Source organism: Sturnus vulgaris, chromosome 7 (assembly GCF_052056855.1).
Source record: "Sturnus vulgaris isolate bStuVul1 chromosome 7, bStuVul1.hap1, whole genome shotgun sequence".
NCBI lineage: Eukaryota > Metazoa > Chordata > Aves > Passeriformes > Sturnidae > Sturnus > Sturnus vulgaris.
In genome coordinates, this window is record NC_142249.1 from 29,358,790 (window position 1) to 29,377,245 (window position 18,456).

At 37.0% G+C, this 18,456-nt stretch overlaps 1 long non-coding RNA gene across 1 annotated transcript in view; it reads right to left on the reverse strand.

Moving 5' to 3' along the window:
• LOC148223226 (uncharacterized) overlaps positions 1 to 17,776 on the reverse strand; it is a 34,267-nt gene extending 16,491 nt beyond the window's left edge. The window contains exon 1 of the long non-coding RNA XR_015804713.1: positions 17,657 to 17,776. This is a non-coding gene — a long non-coding RNA (uncharacterized LOC148223226). The remainder of the gene's footprint in view (positions 1 to 17,656) is intronic.
• Positions 17,777 to 18,456: the final 680 nt, after the last annotated feature.

Consider the following 18,456-nt stretch of genomic DNA (forward strand, 5'->3'; position numbering starts at 1 on the left):
TGGTTGTAGATAAGGCTTGAGTGAACAGAGAATAATTTCAGCATACATTGTCCAGAGTCAGAAAATTCATTGTTTGAATCCCTGGCCGAGGCTTTCATTCTGTTCCTTTGAAATGGGTTTTGTTTGTTTTGGGTGTGCACAAAGGAGAGGGTGGATGAAACCTGCTGTCATCAGGAGAGTTCTGCAGAAAAGGCTCTTTTCACAGCTCTGGGTGAATCTATGGACACAACACCACTTGGTTTACAAGCTCTACTCCCAGTTTTAGCAGAGTTTATATTCATCAGCTTTAAAAGCTTACTTCTAATTACTTAACAGAGAAATAAACACCACTTGTGCCTGCCATGATCACAAAATTCAGTGAGAATTGATTAGAGTCTGCTTATCTCCACCAAAGAGAATTGAATAGTACAGAATATTCTGAATAGGGCTATATAAAATGCTGAGGTGGAAGCATCAGTACAAATTAAGGAACAGCTGAAAGGTGTTTCCAATTTCAACTAATATTTATGACCAAACAAAAGTCAAGATAAAATAACCCCAGTGGTAAATTATAGCTAGAATTGCATCCCAGATCACTTATCAAAAAAAACAAAAGCAAAACCAAAAACAAACAAACCAACATTGCTCTGGGTCTGAAGCCTGCCTATCTATACATGTTTTATGCCTAGTTAACTTATAACCTTTCAAATTTTGAAAATAACAGGAAAAATCAGGATTGAATCTGGGACCTAAGATTAAATCCATTTAAGATTTCCACTTCTATACACTGTGATGTGTGCTGAAAATAAACCCACTGGTACACATGTCTTGTAAAGAACATATTTACTCTTTAGAATAATAACTTTCTGATTCTGGTCTTTTAACTGAAATTCTATCATACATATCTAGATTTCTGAACAAGTGCTTTTCATACACTCTAAAGCAAAGGGAGGGAAAATAAGTTTAGGCACAACAAAAACAGAACACAGGAAAAATTATAATCAGTATAAATTTGCTTTCCAGAAGGAATGTCAGAAGGCGTAGCCAAAAGTCTATTATGCAAGACATTGAAAATGAGTAGCATGGGAAAGCCTTTAACCTTATTATGGTTTTCTTATTATTTTATTGGCACTATCAGATTTTCATGGCTGAGCCAGCACTACTGCTGTAGCCTTGCCTGCAGTCATTACTCAATGTTATCTTTTATTTATAACAAATTATAAATGTGTTTGTGGCACTCTGCAAACAAACGAGGGATGCAGCCTGTGCTTCTTGGCTAAATTTTATCAGTGCTATTTTGTATACACAGATTAGAAGATGGCACTTTCTTTAAGGTCTGCTGAGGTCTCAGGCCCACAGAGCCAGTCATAAATTTATGCTCGTGAGACACAATGAATTGCTCTTCTTGTATTGCTGAACCTTATCTGGTAGCACATCTGATCACTGAGGAGCTGCTCAGCTTGCCAGAGCTCAGCTGTGAGGCATCTCTTTGTGCATTTCATACTGAGAGTGAAATCGAGGCAGCTCTTTGTGCTTTTCACCCACTTTTTCCCAGGCTGGAGTAGCAGCAGGAAAGCTGCAGTGCTGTCTCCAACCAAGAGCCTGGCCATCATCAGGCCCAACCAGTCTCTCCCCTCCAGGTCAGTGGATAGAGAATTCCTCCGTGTAAACTCAGACAGCTTCAACTGCAGTGATTAAAAGCACCCCCATGAGCCCTCTGATTGAAGGAACATATTCTAAGAGAGGTCATATCACTGATACCTGAACCCAGCTTGTGCATCCAGCATCATCCCAGATTTTGGACTAAGCCAAAGCAGGGATGGTAAGGGATGGTAAGAGACATTGTATGTGATGGGATATGATTTACTGAACTCGGCATTTATGGCTGGTTTGCTTAGCAACACACCCCTGGAGGGCTCCATATATTACTTTTGATAAAAACATTGGGTTTACTGCACACCCAGAAACCAAGGATTTATGGCAGGGTATGTCAAATGATAGAAATAAAAAATAAAGCATATTTTTAATGTGGTTTTGGGGAGCAAAAAGGGTAAATTTAGTGTAACATGAACATAACACTTTGTACACATTACAGGCAACATACATTTCTGGAAAAAAAAAGTGCAAATCACCTTAGCTTAAAGTTACTTAGGTAAGCTTAAGTGACACATAGGTGTCCCACCTTCACTAGCCTCTTAATATTTCTCTATAATCATTGGAGGGAAGGAAAGATTGCTCCCTGCCTGTGTGAGAGATTTTTCTCTGTTTAGGGTGGAATTGCTTTCTAGAGATTGAGTAATATCTCTGTGTTGATGATAGAGAAGAACTGGGCAATTGACTTAAACTGGATTTTAATTTCCCATAGCTGGATCATATGTAATGTGGTTTTTGGACAATGAGGCTCTGCATAATAAATGATACATGAAAGAAAAATGTCTCATAAAGCTCAGACATGTGCTTGTTAAAAACTGTAAAGAATTATGCCTAGCAAGCAGAAAAGAATGGAAAAAATATGGATAAACTATCCATTAACTAATCAAAATCTCTGAAACACCTCTTAATCATATTACAAAGTCCAGTCATTTCAACAGAGAAGGAACTTTTGGAGTCCTGTTTTTGTGAATTTTGACTGAATATCATTTTAATGGAAGACAGGCATCTAAACAGTATTTTTCAGGTTTAAGTTCAACTACTCTGTGATCTTAAAGAAGAAACAAATTATTGCTTTAAGATCCAGGCCCTGACTAATGAAAGGAGTAAAGCATATCTTTACATTTCAGGGCTGTATGATCAGGCACATCGAACTTTTCCTAAGGAAAGGACTTTTTTAATGTATGATTGTCCCAAAATGTGGCCCTGTTACTTTTCACCCCAGTTCTTCATATTAGAGAAAGAAATAAAAGAAACTAAAGTTTAACCTAAAACGTAGCATTTCTAGGATGGTATATAATTGATTTGGGGGAGTTAATTTCAGCATATTTACTTGTGAATTAATTTCTTAATTTCAAATTATAATTAGGTCAAATCACCACTTCCCCTGTTGCACATATATGGCCTGGAAAGCCCAGATGAAAAGCTAAAGTTTTGACTGGAAAAATGTTTTGCATTTAAAATATATTCCTTCATCTATTTTTTTGTATGAATGCTGAATAAAAAACTTCTGATAAAATAAGGTAATTAATTGCAAACTTACCAAACTCCAATTATTATCTGATATTCAGATATTTATTTCAGTCCTTGTAAGAATCCTGCAGTATCAGTTTTGAATAATTGCTCTTTCTGGGAGTCTTCCACGCTAGCCCCATTTAAAAGCTCATTCTTTAAAATACAGTACTGCTGCAATGCCATGAGGATACAAGCACATCTCTTATACATTCAATAACTGTCAGATGAGTGAAAGCAAAAAAAGCAGTGAGTTATATTTAATGACTGTGATACTGGCAAAAGCATCCTATTTTCAATATTCAGGTATGTTGTGTAGTCTATTTAGTTTAACAAAACAAGAAATAATTAGAATTAAAACATAGAAATTCGGTAGAATGATATTAAATTCTATTTCTCATAATTAGGGAACAACTTTTGTGCTAACTTAGCACTATGCTGTGATTTCACAATTACTTTGTTCTCCTAGAAATCAGCAGTGTTGCTCAGTATTGCTCAGAAGGGTTATAATGCATTTTCTCCTCTCACTGACAACTGTTTCCCTCACAACCCCACTTTGTCTTCTGCCACATGGGTAACTTTGGTTTAAAAAATACTATGGCAGCAATCATATTAAAATGGGGTTTAAATTAATAACTTTCCCATGTTGATCCCCTCTGTGTCATCATCAGTGAAGAGAAGAGGGGAAAGGTAATATGGCCCCATCCTGTTTGGCAGTGGTTCTAAGATATTTTATCCCAGAGAGTTGTGAAAGTGTAACAGACATACCAACTCACAAGAGAGAGCTTCTGTGGTGAAACCACTTGCTTAGAAAGCACTGTGCTTCCCAAATGCAGTGTATGGCAGTTGAATATTTCACTAACCTTCCCATATTTCTATTTTTAAAGTATTTGAAATCTGACACATAAGGAAAGCTTTACTATTTAGCATTTGTTCAGATAGTATGACATGGATTATGACCATGTATGATTGATACATGGGACACAAAGCATAGGGAACAGCAAGGCAACATTTGCTCATTAAGATCAAACCTTATCTGTACTAGATATTTTGTCATATTTCTCCTTTTTCACATTTCTCCATGTTTTGTTCTGTTCTGTAAATGAGCTAAAACTCTACACTGTTTTTCTCTCTTGGCTCTGCTGGTGAATGAAGGACTGTGAATGTGATGTTCATTGAGAAGACAAACTTGCCTTTTCCTCCTTCCCGAGTGTGCGGTGACTGAATGCCATGTGCTAACGTGGGATAATGAAAAGAGTGTGTCCCTTGTCACTGCCACCACACTTCAAAAAAGTTGGCAGAGTGTTGGTGATGAGCCTGCTGTGACAGCATGTCACAGCCACTGCTGCACTCAACAGTGTCCTGGCTCTCTTGCACTCTCTCTTCTGGATTGACTGGAAATCCTGCATAGGACATAACAGGAAAATGGAGGGGGTTTGTCCAGAAATTATTGAAATTTAGGAATCTGAAAAACTGGCATTTTAAGAGGAGGACTAGGACAAATATAAGTGAGAACAGTAGAATAAAATAGCAAGCTTTCCACTGTTTAAAATGCATAAGCCTTTCACCTGTGTCACTGCAGGGGCTTTTGAGATGCAAACGGAAAGTTCTGATTTTCTCCTGCAGCAGACAATAGTCCACCTGCATAATACATGCTACTTAAAGTCATTACACAACCTGGGGTGTGCAGTAAATAAGTAATAAAAAAATCTTGCACTGCTTTTTGCCATATAACTGCCTGAAATATAATTTATCCCTCAAGCAAAATGAAACAATCACCTACAAATCTACTCAGCTACTATGAATAATTGAAATGACCACAAAGCCTGTAGTTCAGACCCATCCTAACATTTTCAGAGAGGAAAGCAAAAAGTTTTAAGTGCCTGCATTGTATAAAATCAATGAAATTTGCTGTTCCATTTCTATACATAGGTAATTTAGAAACTTATTTCCAGCTGGCTTGCATTATAGAAGGGGGTTTTTTGAGTTTGGGTTTTTTTTTTTTTTACCAAGTGTTATTCCATAATCTTTAATGTTATTGTAAAGACAGTCTCTAAATGGCTCAGAACAGGAGCAACAAAATTAGTAAATCCAGGTCAAAGAGAGAATAATCCCTGCTCTTCAGGTTCATACACTAGATATTACTTGATTACCTCATCCTTGATTAGCAGGACTATTTATCAAAATATTTCTCCTCTTAGGAATCCAAAGAGACTCCTTTAAAAAGCCATTTGGATGTAGTTCAAACGGAACCACTGCTGAGAGATTCTCCCAACAAGTGGAGATTTATCCCATGTTACAAAAGGTAATTAACATAACTTTTATGCTGTATTTGTTTTGATTTGAAAGGAAATCCACTTCATGTAGTAAACTTTGTCATATTTTACAGTACCTATTTACTTATGTAATCTGTTCTACTATTAGCTAGGTTTTATGAGCATTATAACAAGCACATTATATTAATCATAGTTAATAAAATCGATCTCCTCCCTGTTGTCATATCCCCAGTTTTTGCTCTGGTACAGCAAAGGGTGAAAATATGAGGGAGATATAAACAGTGTCCCAGTTCTTTAGGTATGAATAACATGTAAGTGTTGGTTGGCCAGCTCTGAAGTCTGTCCTTGACTTAAAGAAGGATTTTCTGTCCAGCTACAGACAGGTGTGGTCACTGTGCCAATACCAGGGCTGGCCAGGTGATCTAATGTCCAGCTGTGGACAGGGTGTCAACCAGCAGAGCAGCTGTGTCCAGCACTGCAGGGTCTGCTTGTAACAGAGGTGAAATCCCCAATGCAAGGACCTGGTGAGCTCTAATGCCTCAGAACCTTTCTTTTTCCTGGTTTCTCTGAGGTATGTGATATATGTCCAGTGAATACACAAATGGGACTTGCAGAGTCAAGATGTTTGGTCAGGTCTACCATGTTCAGTACCCACTTTACTGTCTTTGCTTTGTGTGAATGGACAAGATAGCCAGGGATATGAGGCTGGCACAAACTGCTGGGAGCAGCTTTCTGCAGGAAGAATTATTTTCTAACTATTTGAGACTAGCTTCTTATCTCTTCTGCTGTCTGAGTGGTACAAAAGGCTGTATGCCAATAAGCAATGCAGCCATATGGTTTGCCTTTCCATGGAAATGTCAGCCAGGAAGACTTTGAGGACACTCATGCCTACTGCCTAAGCACTCATTATGTCTGTGATGGTAGGGAAGGACAAATGTCACTGTCTGCATGCTTGTCCCCAGGCATGACCAGGCTGGCCATTCAGGACTGCAGTACCCTGTCTGACTCTGAACTGGAAGTATTCTTGACACACCTGTGGAGCTGATCTGCACTGCTTTTGGCTCATGATAAAAAAATTGTAAAAGCCTTAGTCAAGAAATAAGCAGGTCTTCCTTATAGTCCTGAGAGATCCTGAGTTTTGGGATCCCATCCTGATAACATGAAATGCAGAACTTCGCTTCTGCTCACCTTGGGGAAGAATGTATCTCCTCATTGCATGAGCACCCAACAGGACCCTGTGCAGGGTCACAACAAGAGCACACAATTTCCTTATTCTGCCCAGAGTGTGAGGAAGAAGAGTTCTTCATATTCAGATAGGTTTTATGCTATAATGAAGGTAAAAAACATTTCAAGATCTTTCAACCAAAGGTCCTGACTCCTGACCCTTTTGTAATTGCAATTCCCATCTGTTTTCTCACAGTGGTTGGGATCCTGCAAGGCAGGATCCATTCAAGAAGGCAATGTGGGTGCACAAGTGTAGTTACTTCAATGGCTAGGAACACTTTCTGCATACCAAAGAGACCCTAAAACAGGAAAGCTTTTATTGCCAGAAGTTAAAGTGCCTTTAATATTTATTATACTGTTAATATGCCTCTTCAGAAAATCCTTTGAGGGAAATAACAAAGATCAATAGAGGCCTGATGAATCCTAAATGGAGAAACTAAAAGAAGTATTTATATTTCTGTCTATGTATCTCCTAGAGATGACAGCAAATCTGCCGGCATATTATAGCAATGGCCAAGGGTATTCTGTGGAATTAAGGAAAGGGGAAGGCACTTTCAAACAAAAGAACAAAGACTGTGCCCTACTAAAATGTTAATTAACATGCAAAACATCAAACCACACATCTGCCCTTCCAGAAACAATGTGCTCATGGAAATAAAGAATAAAATACTTGTTTATTTATCAAAATACTGTGGATAAAATTCATCAAGAACATGACATAACCATCTACTGTGGGAAAATGAATAACCCATCTCTCTTTCACAGTGGTAAGACTAAGCTGAGTTTATTTCTTGGGAGCTCATTTAATTATGAAAAAGAATGAGAAAACCCTTAGGAAATGATCAAATTGTTAATAAAATTTTTTGATGCACTGTGTAATTACAACCCCTTGAAGATTCAAAAACTCAGCTTCTTTATTTACATGTAGAAAAAGGCCCAGTGCTTGACAGCCATTTGTCAAAAATTCCATTGAAATTACAGCTGATGAAAAATTCCAATTATATCAATACAATACAGTAAGTAAGGAGTGAGGACAAATTAGATGATATTTGGCAGAGAACCATAATTGTTGGTGTCTCAAATGGACCCCATAATGCTGATGCATACAGCTCACTGATAAGAACTTCTTAGTAACCCTGGATAATGAAACTTGTCACCAGCATTATGTGAACTCTGCTTAACACTTCGAATTAGAATTCACAAATGGGTTATGTCTGCACTGGGGTTTTTGTACAATATTATTAAGTTATCCTTGTATAATGCCACAGTGAATGTGCAAGGCAAATAGAATACATCATCCATGTTAAGGGAGGTTTTCCCTCATGGCTTGCTTTTTCCATGTAATGAAGCCCTTCAAAAACAGGCATTTACTTCCTCAACAAATTACCCAAATATATTGATATAGCAGTAAATCTCTTTCAGCTTCCCCTGGCTTATATAATTTCCAAAATAACCTTTCTAGACATTTTAAACACTATTTAGGCTTCAGAGGAATCAGATGTAGTTTGGTATCTTCAGCTGACAGCTTGAATCAGAATATGTATATGCCACCAGGCTGCTTGCCCCCTCTCTGTGCCTGACTGGAAACAGAAGAGTCTGCAACTTGATAGAAAATCTTTTTGCTAAGTTTATTATTGACTAGAGTGGTTCCACTAGACTTCCATCTGGATCCTGAATGCTTCCCAACACCACCCACTTTCATCTTAAAATTTGAAGTTAAATGTTAAGTGAAATAAGCTGAAGCCTGGTGAAGAAATACCATCTAATTCCTCGAGACTATTCGACAGAGTTTATGTCCCTAAATTTGAATAAACACAATGTGAAACAAAATTTCTCATCAACACTTTCTGACTTTGGTGTCTAATAGACTGAGATACACTTATTTGGAAAAAGTTCACTCATCTAAAAGTTTCAGTGAACTTTCTCCTGAACCCTATCATAACCATAGGGGGTAGCATCAATATTTCAGCAGAAATGTTGGCCAAATTTTTTAATGTGTCCATTTCTGGAGAAGACTGATGCTAAAATATTTCTTATAATATAAATGCCTTGTTGTGATTATGTCTTGATTGAACAGTCAATTAACTGAAGGCAATAGCTCCAAAAGAGCTGTTAAATTGGCCAGCCACCAAAACAACAAGAAAGGCGTATTTGTTTATTGTTACCTACATAAATGTCTAAAAGAGCAACAACTTGCTAAAATAAATTTTAAATTCACTGCAGATACAAAATGAAACTGAAATGATTTGTTTATAGAGGATATTTGGCACCAAAGTGAAAGTTAATTTTTCAGAAATCTGTACTTAAATGGCCTTTTGAAAACCTATCCTTCAGTCATTGATTTCAATTTTTGTCATTTTGTAAAAACTTCATGGGCTTTGCCACCTACTTTTCATATTCTACCTTTTATTCAAAACACCCTGTTTAGATTAGGAAGAATCAACAGATGATTATCTGCCCATTAAATCAAATCTCTTGGCATAGAGTAATTCTAGCTTCTTGGCAGCAGGTTATTTACACAGAAAAAAAAGTTGGCAATAAAGAATAGCCAACCATTACAGTTTTAGCATTTGAAATACCTGTAATAACTCTCAAAAGACTGGATGTTTGCTTTATTTATTAAAATACCCCCTTGCTGAGGAAATAGTTTTGAAAATTATTGTTTAACAGAGTGCATTAATTAAATCCTACCTAAAATCCTGTATCCTAGATTTCATTATTTACTTATTTTGGCTGTATGATTTATGTAGCAAAAAACAGTTGGATGCCTTTCCTTCTCATTTCATCCTAATGGTGTTTTTACTGTATTCTTCTTTTGCTATGTAAGCCTATAAAGTAATCCCTGTTGATTTAAAGACAATGGTAGATCCATGGTTGTTCATCTAACAAAATTACTTCTTTAGTAAAAACAAAAATGATAAATGGCTTTGTTTAGAGTATTTGTTCTATGAATATAAATTATCTTAAGGCAAAAGTAAAGTTAATAGACTTCTACTAGGTTTCAAAACACTTTGGAAATTCACAGAAGCAGTAGCAAACCAGAGTTGATCATGTGTTGGCTTGCCTTGCAGTCATCTCCTCTTATTAGCAAGACACCTGGCTGTTCCTTAAGGCACAAAACAAATAGTAGGTGTCTCAAAAAGCTAGAAATGAAGCAAACTGCTTTGTTATCAAGCACTAAAATGAAAGGCAGAGAGAAGAAAGAAAGTTCTGGCTGTACAATATTTGCAGCAGTATGGCAGAGTAACCATACATCATTGCTAGTACTCATCAACAGAAGCATGTTTTAATTGAAGAATAAATTGAAGAACAGAAATAATTTACAGCATATAACATGTAATTTCATCAAATACTTTAGATGTACTTCAAGACATAAAAATTACTGTTTTTAATAGTGTGAAAAACCCAACATTTTATTATACCTATTTTTTTCCATTTTACGTGGCTATATTTGGTGTTTAGCAACCTTTCTGAAAGACTCCATAGAATTATCAAGTATTGCTGATTAAAATTGTATAAAATGGAATATATAAATAAGATTACTTGGAAGTAAGTGTAAAGAATTTGCATCTAGTTCACTTTCTAATTAAGAAGAGAGAAATTGGATCATATTGATCCAATTAGTAGATTTCCTTTCTCTAATCCTTTTTGATTGTTTATATGATGCAATAATTGCCATTTGCTAAACTGCCTTCGATGGAAAGGCAGATTTCATTTTTTATTTGTCTGAAAGAGAAGAAAACCATTGTTGTCTCCCTTTAAGAACTGATCACTTCTTTTTGATCAGAAAAGTGACAGAAACATTTTAGTGAATCCCTGCTTATCCTAGGAGCTGGCAGAGGACTGAAGACTCAAACGACCCAAGAAAGCTGCCTTTGCCAGAGCAGAGGCAAACAAGTACTAATTTGAGAAAATGTCATAATAAATTTTCAAAGCTGACCTTAAAGTTCTCTGAAGTTTTGAATGCCAAACATTGAAACATTTACAGGAAAAATGCTTTCCATGAGATAATGTCTCATCAACATTTCACAAAAGCAGGGACTTCAAAAAATATCCTCTAGACTCCTGTATAAAGAAGGACGCAAAATCGTTATGATCCTCATGAAATTCTCTCACCCCCACTTTTTTGAAAATATTTTGAATTGTGAAAGGTTGTATAGCCATGATGACTTGAGAATTTAGTTATTTAATACACTGCCAGAGATTTCAATATAATATTGGAAATATTTACTCAGGAGAACAAGACAAAAATATATTTACAGTTTGTTGCAAAGAGAAAATATACCCTCTGCAGTTAATTAATGGTAATCTGCAAGATGCTTAGGAGACAAAATTTCAACTAGTATGAAGATTGTGACAGGAAATGTAATAGATCTGGAATCTTTAAAGAAGAATATTCTGTTGCCCATGTCACTTCACAATGAAATATATATACTCCTGTTAGCTGTGCTTCAACAATTTACCACTATTTAAATTATAGCCAAGGCGTTAAATTCCACCTAGATGTCAGAATTTGCAGCAGACATCAGGGTCAACGACCGTGGTGACTCAGGATGTTTCTCAGCAGATTAAATTCAAAGGATGTAGAATAAAACCAAGAAAACCAAAGCCTTTCCAGCTTGTGCCTGCTGCACAGTGCATACTCAACTACTTGTGATAAAGAAGTAAAAAATTAAACATAAACTGTAAGTAGTTGTAAAAACTTTTATATTTTGTTCCATTGTCTTTGAAAGGCATAGAGACAAAAAAAATTATGGCAAAGACAATGTTTAAGAAAGAGCATTATTTGAGACCTGCAACTTATTCAAAGAACTGGAACAGCAGGAAGTGAATATTTCCCTTCAGTGATGATTCATCAGTTTAAATCTGTACCAAGGTATGCCACAGGATCCTAAAATCAAAGGTACAGTCTTTCAGATTTTCTATTGTTAAAGCAAATACTTTGTCTAATGCATATCTCTTTCTAAAAAATTGAACACATGCACAAAAAAACCACCCCAAAAGCAAACAAACAAGCAAACAAAAAGCCCTAACAAAAAACCAAAACAGAAATACTCCTACTTATAATGAGATTTGATATAGGATATAGTAAGGTTCAGGCTTAAGAGGAAGAAAGAATGGAGAGCTAAAACCTATTTGAATTTCAAACTTTCTGAATTAATTAACTATAATTCTGATTTAAGGATAAAAATAGAGGGAAAAAAGCAGCATAGGAAAGTAATAGATGGGTTTGGCCCCAACACTCACAGGTGCTTGTCAGCAGGGTTTGGAGGCTGAGATCACAACTAATCTTAAGAAAGAACAGTGTCTATCTAGAACAAAATCCATTTATCTGAAGAGAAAGGAATCAAGCAGGGTATAATTAGATGTTAAACCATGTCAAGAGCAGCACAAATAGTTTCCTTATACCTGCAGTGAGACTGATATCGTGGTGGGTATCAGATTAATTACATATATTGCTGAGGAGCTAGAACACCAACATACTTCACACTAAATATGAGCCTGTTGTCATGAGCTCAAGTTTATAACATAACTTGTATGGTTGCCATAAGAAACCATCAGTCTCCCAAAAATAGAAGATGATATAAAATGAAATTACAGATTACTGGATAGAAATAAGTAAAAAGGTTATTGAACAAAAACAATAATTATTAAAAAAAAAAACCAGTTGTCTAAATGAAAACCTGGATTTCAGTTAAGTCATTGAAGCATACAAGAAAGTTCAAAAATAAAAACAAAATAAGTCCAAATTAGAAAACTAGGAAGGAATAACTAGCAGAAAATCAACACATGCACTCTCTGCTGAGATGGAATAAAGACTCATAAGCTACATCAGTGATCAGTTTGAGACTCTGGAATGGAAAAACAACAGGGACATACCTAGAGATGTTCAATCAAGAGAAGTTTTGAATACTTGAAAGCCAGAATGGTTATGTAGTCAAGCACTATTAAAAGAATATTCTAACAGCAAATAAAAGATATTCTAATCTAATTGCAAAGAGGAACAAAGCTCTGAAATGGCTCAAATATATTTTGTATAAAGAAGAATAATTAACAATCAAATTGAAAGCTGCTATCTTGACAGATGATATATTAGGACAATGAAAATGCAGTTCATTATTTGAATGCTGAAGAAAAATTCAGATTGTTGTAAGTGTAGCATTCGTTTTAGTGGAACTTCAACTGATTATAAATTAAAATTCGTTTTACAAACTTTTCATAAAGGTCTAGAACTTGCCTTAAATGTCTCTCTCTCTCTTCAGTTCAGATCAGCTTTTATCTGAATTTAAAGAATGGATTTTCAAAAGTGACTCTGCCTAAGTTTGGCTTCCTTTCACCAAGACAGCCTCAATCAGAAGTATACTTCCTTGTTAAAATTAGAATTTGTGCTTTCTGCAAGAAGGTGCAGAAAGTAGTTTTCAAACCCAGAGGTTAATGCTCTCACTGACCTAATTGGAATCAGAAGTTGTCAAGTCTACAATATATCAAAAAGTACAAGTAATTTAATGCTAGAACAACATTTCAATAGAGCAGAATTGTATTCAAGCCCCCTGAATCCAGACGGTGCATTTTGGGGTGGAATGTCAAACCAGGTTTTTTGTTGTGTTTTGGAACACACGTTCCCTCTGTGAGTATGTCATTCAAACAGCTCCAAAACATCCTTGGTTTGGACTTTCTGTTTCTTCTGGGTTTGGAGCACATTTGGTGATATCTGACAAGAAGGACTTGGTCTAGTTTTAAAGAGATCTAGGACTACTTTCTTTTGAAGGGAATTGAGTTTACATTCACCAAACCCATTCTGCAATCGGAATCAGTAGTGACATTCAAGGAATTAACTTCCAAAAGACACCATTGTTTCATTACAAAACGTAAATATAGCAATATCCCTGCACTAGACAAGAATTAGAATCATTGAATCATTGAATCTTTTCAGTTCAACAGGACCTCTAAGGCCATCAAGTCCAACCACTGACCCCACACAATCAAGCCCACCACTAAGCCATGTCCCTGAGTGCCACATCTACATATCTTCAAAATATCTTTAGGGATGGTGACTCCACCACTTCCCTAGGCAGCCTGTTCCAATGCTTGGCAACCCTTACCAAGTAGAAATTTTTCCCAATATCCATTCTAAACCTCCACTGGTACTACTCGAGGCTATTTCCTCTCACCCTATCACTTGTTTCCTCGGAGAAGAGACTGACCCCAACCTTGCTGCAATCTCCTTCAGTTGTAGGGAGTGATGAGGCTCCCCTGAACTTCCTTTTCTCCAGGCTGAACAACCCAGGTCCTTCACTCATTCGTCATTTACTGGACAAGTGGGAAGGCTGAGACACCTAAATTTACCATTGACAGCACCAGTCCAGGAGGACATCAGCCTCACATGTGCAGGTTCTGGCTGAATATACCAAGAGTGTGCAGAGCTGAAGAACTGTGTAATAAGGTCACTGGTGTGTCTGCCTTCAAAATGGGGAAAAAAATCTAAATTACAGCTAGGCAGCTATCACAGTACCCAAACTAAATTCCTCTAAAATAAACTGCTTTAAAAGAAGGAACATTATGATCAGAATGGGATGTCCCTCAGGCAGGCCAACAAGACAAATGTCCAGACAAAAGGATGATTGACCATTTTAATATTTTTAATAAGTCTTGCTGGTTTGTTTCTAAAAGTAGGCAATGAAGAAAAAAGCTGGCAAAAGTTTCTCACTTATAATTAACCCTAAAAGTCCCATTCATGTGTCCTGCAAGCAAAGTATCAGGGGAAGAGAACAATCCTGGCTGGTGAAATTTCTGGCTGGTGCCAGAAAACACCGAGTTAAGCAATATAGGATGGACTTTTCCTGCTGAAAGACAGTTATAGAATTGACAGAGGACCCAAACCAGAGACATTAGATACACTGTATCGACTACATGAAAGCTTTCGACTTGGCAGGTCAGCTGAGATCACTCAACCCATGGAGCAATAAATAGTTCCTTCTAAAAGCTGGTAAAAAGCTGAAATCAATGCCTATTAAAGACTTTTAGGGGGAAAAAAAAGTATCCAGAGAAGGAAAATTTCTCTCACATGTCTTTATAATTATAAGGTACCGAAAGAGCAGCACAGCTCCAGGGCTCAGTAGGCACCTTCAGGTAAGCACAGCTAACAGAAATCTCTGTTACCACCAGCAAACTTCTGAGTGTTGCTGGATGAGTTATTCATTGTTCTAGGGTAATAATTACCTACTGAATGGTTGCAGGATAAAGCTGACAAACACACTACCCTGGAGACAGAATAAAATGTGCAAGTATGCATTAGAAGCAGCATAAAAAGCAAGTTTTTTGGTGTTGCACAGACTATCTGTCATGGAAATCACTAGGGCTCTGGTGCAAAGCTGACAGCTGCAATGTAAGAAGCAAATAGAATAGAGCAGAGTAGATAATAATTTTTTTAGAGATGGCCTTGTTGGCCACAGACGTGTTCTGTATTGTTAGTTGTGTCGCTTGATTATATCCCATTTGCAACTATCCTATTGCTGTGCTGCTACTGCACTTCCCTGTGGCTCACGGAGATTTCTCTGGGATTTCTCTGCCTGGCTTGAAGAGGCAGGCTAATCGGCTTAACCACAGATCACTTAGGAGAGAAGAGCAGAGACACGTGCAAAGACTACAAGCAGAAGCTCCCCTATTCCTGGGTCCACAGATCCAAAGCACCTCCCAGTTTTGTGCTGTTTTGTGACACTACTGCTGACAGTGATGCTAGAAGGGATAAATACAAATCCCTTCAACATTTTGATGCTGTAAGTTTAAAATCTACTTGCTGAACACTCTTTGCACAGCATAACAACTCAGATACTGTTGGGTCCTAATAAGCATCAATAAGTTCTGTTGATCCAGTAGATTCCCATTCTACTGATGACATGTTAAATAGAAATAGAGTTGGTTTCCATATTTTTTAATGTCTGCTTCTTATTAGATTTCTCCTCTTCATATCTGATTTGCCTTTTTTTTTTTATTTGTGTATGTTCCAATATTGAAATTCTGCTTTCTCTCCTGCTCATATACATGGGAAGAGCTCTGAAAATTAGATTGATACCGACCCATCAGAGAGGAAAATTTGGCCATTTCTACATAATTTTACTATGTTTAATTGATCCACAGCTGTAGCATGAACACACTAGGAATGAATTTTCAATGCTGTTTTCCTATTTAAGCATATGGGTGTAATTTACAGATTTCTTCTCAAGATGTGGACAGAATTTTAGCAACTAATTTTACTAGGTAGTGAACAACCTATTCCTTAGGCATTTCAAAAGTATTGGAGGTTCTTTGCCAGGTTTTTGACCAGCAAAGACATTGAAATACTGAAACTCTGCCACTCTCACCCTAGATTCTTGCTGTGTTAGCAGAAGAGAAGGATGTTGCAGGGCTCAGGCTGTGTGCTGGATTTTTTTCCCATTCAACAAAAAGAACTCGGCACAGATGTGTTTCTGGCTGGAACAGACATTAGACCCCAGCTCTTCCTTGCTGGGGAAGCAATGCACCCCCTGAGGAATCTTTACAGCAATGTCACCTATTGTCCCACACTGCTACAGATGGGGTTTCATTCTCCATAACCATGGGCAGGCCAATGGCATCAGCCAAAATTCTCAAAGCTGAAATTCTCCAGCAGCCTTTGTGGCATAATTTCGTTATCAGGAAGTGAAAAATGGATTTATGTTCCATCAAGTGTAATGGCTTGATGGTCATGGCAAGGACTGAGAGCCTCTTGCATACCAGAGAGAGACTGCTGGGGCTGAGAGGTGGGGCTGCTGCCCATGGGGGTACATCACCACAGAGCAGGACCTCCTCACATCTTGCTTCTGCAGACATCTCTCTATGTGACCTTCAAAGCCTTAAAATGCTGCATGGTTATAAAAGGTTCTTAAACAGTCCTTCCTCTTGCCCACATCTTCACAAAGCTTTTATTTCATTGCTGTGATAGGATTGCAGTTTTATCAGCCCTAGCTTTATTCCAGCAGTAACTTTTAAAGAATTATAACTAGGCCATGTTTCCCCAGCTCCTGTAATCCTCTACTACAAGAGAAGGGATATAAACGAAGTAAATTATCATTATATATTACCACAAGAACCAACATTATAATTAGGTACTGTATCCACTTTGTAATCACTATGGCTTTAATTTCCAATCAAAAGCATCAAAGTCTGAAGACAGTGACCCTGCTATTGAACAATTCCTTTTCATTTTCTTTGACAATGAATTTTCAAAGGTAAAAAGGGGGCAGGGAGAAATGGTATTTTATTCTAGAGCTTCTACATAATTATAGCAATTATAGAAACCTTTCATGTGCTTGGTCAGCTTTTACTGCATACGTTTAGCTGTGGTTAGAAGTGTCTCTGAAAGTTATAATGTGTTTGGGGCACCAGAGTCTGTCCCACCATTATAAATACTGGCTAGGCAGACTAATGATTGCAGAGCGTAGTGGAAAAGGTTAGTCATAAATATGGAGGGTGTTAGTGCAGGTAACATAAAAGGAATTTAGAAATCTACTTCAGCAAATTGCTCTGTGCTATTTTGCCTGTTTCTTTTTCTCTCGTGTTATGAGCAGTATTAAAAAAGCCCCTAAATGCTGCAGTAAAGACTCAGATTTTGTTGTGCTAGATTTCCAGCAAAAGGTATCCTTGCCCTAGGTTTGCCACCATTCTGTACCCCAAAGGTCTGGAGCATAGAAAATATTCCAAGAAAGTATTCTTCTTTTGTAAGTAGATTGAATTATACCCAAACACCAAACATTCTTATTTTTTCACTGGTATAAATATGTCCCCCACTACAAGGCTTTTCCCAGTGCATGTGTAATACCAAGGGCTGAAGCTAAAAGGTCAGATATCCAAGTGCAGAGACATGCCCAAATTTCCCTGTAAATACATTAGGCAGCCAGATTAGGCAGGACAGTGAGAAGCAGAGGAAATCAGATCAGCTACAGACCACAGAGCAGAGGCTTCCCAGCCCTGAGACCAACAGAAATGCAAAGACTCACTGAAATCCTTCAGAGGGATTTTTTCTCGAATGAAGAATCCAATATATTTTCTTTAGGATGGAAAGCAAAGCAGAAAGAGAGATTTCAGCCTGCTCTCCCTTTTGGAGACAGGAGCAGCTGAATGGAAATGATTATGTGACTACAAAAACTGCAGCCAAAGAAACACCAGTTGGAGGCTGTGAATCAGTCCAAGTTGTTCAATAAGAAGTGGAGTTCACTGCTCAGTTTAAATGGCTGAGTAAGATCTGGAGCTACTTGATTGAGTGCGCTCAGTGTTTTCAAATCACAGACGTTTTCTGTTATCATTATCAATATAATTTTGTTCTGAAATTTGCTTACAAATTAATAAAAAGTTAAATGTCAAAATGCTACATATTGACATTATCAAGCTATTTCCACTATTTTGAGTTTGGTCCTTTGACTCACCAGTTTATTGATATTTTTAATATTCTGATGTCTCAGTCACTTTTGTGGTGAAATTTTTTTACTCTGCATGTTCTCTCAGAAAAGAAAATAATTTCTGCCTTGTTCTACTCAAAGCTTTTCTTTGCTAAAAGACGACATATTTCAAACAAAATTAAGACACCATTATATCATATCCTATCTGGAAAATTTACTCATACTGAATATTGTTTAATTCCTACAAAAATCTGAGGTTAACATGAAATAAAGAGGCAATATTTTGAGACAAGAGAAACAATTAAGCCCTTGATATACTACATTGTTCTGTCCTACAAATTTTATATCTTAATATTCCTATTATTGCTGACTGATATTGTCAGCCATATATCTAGTCTTCA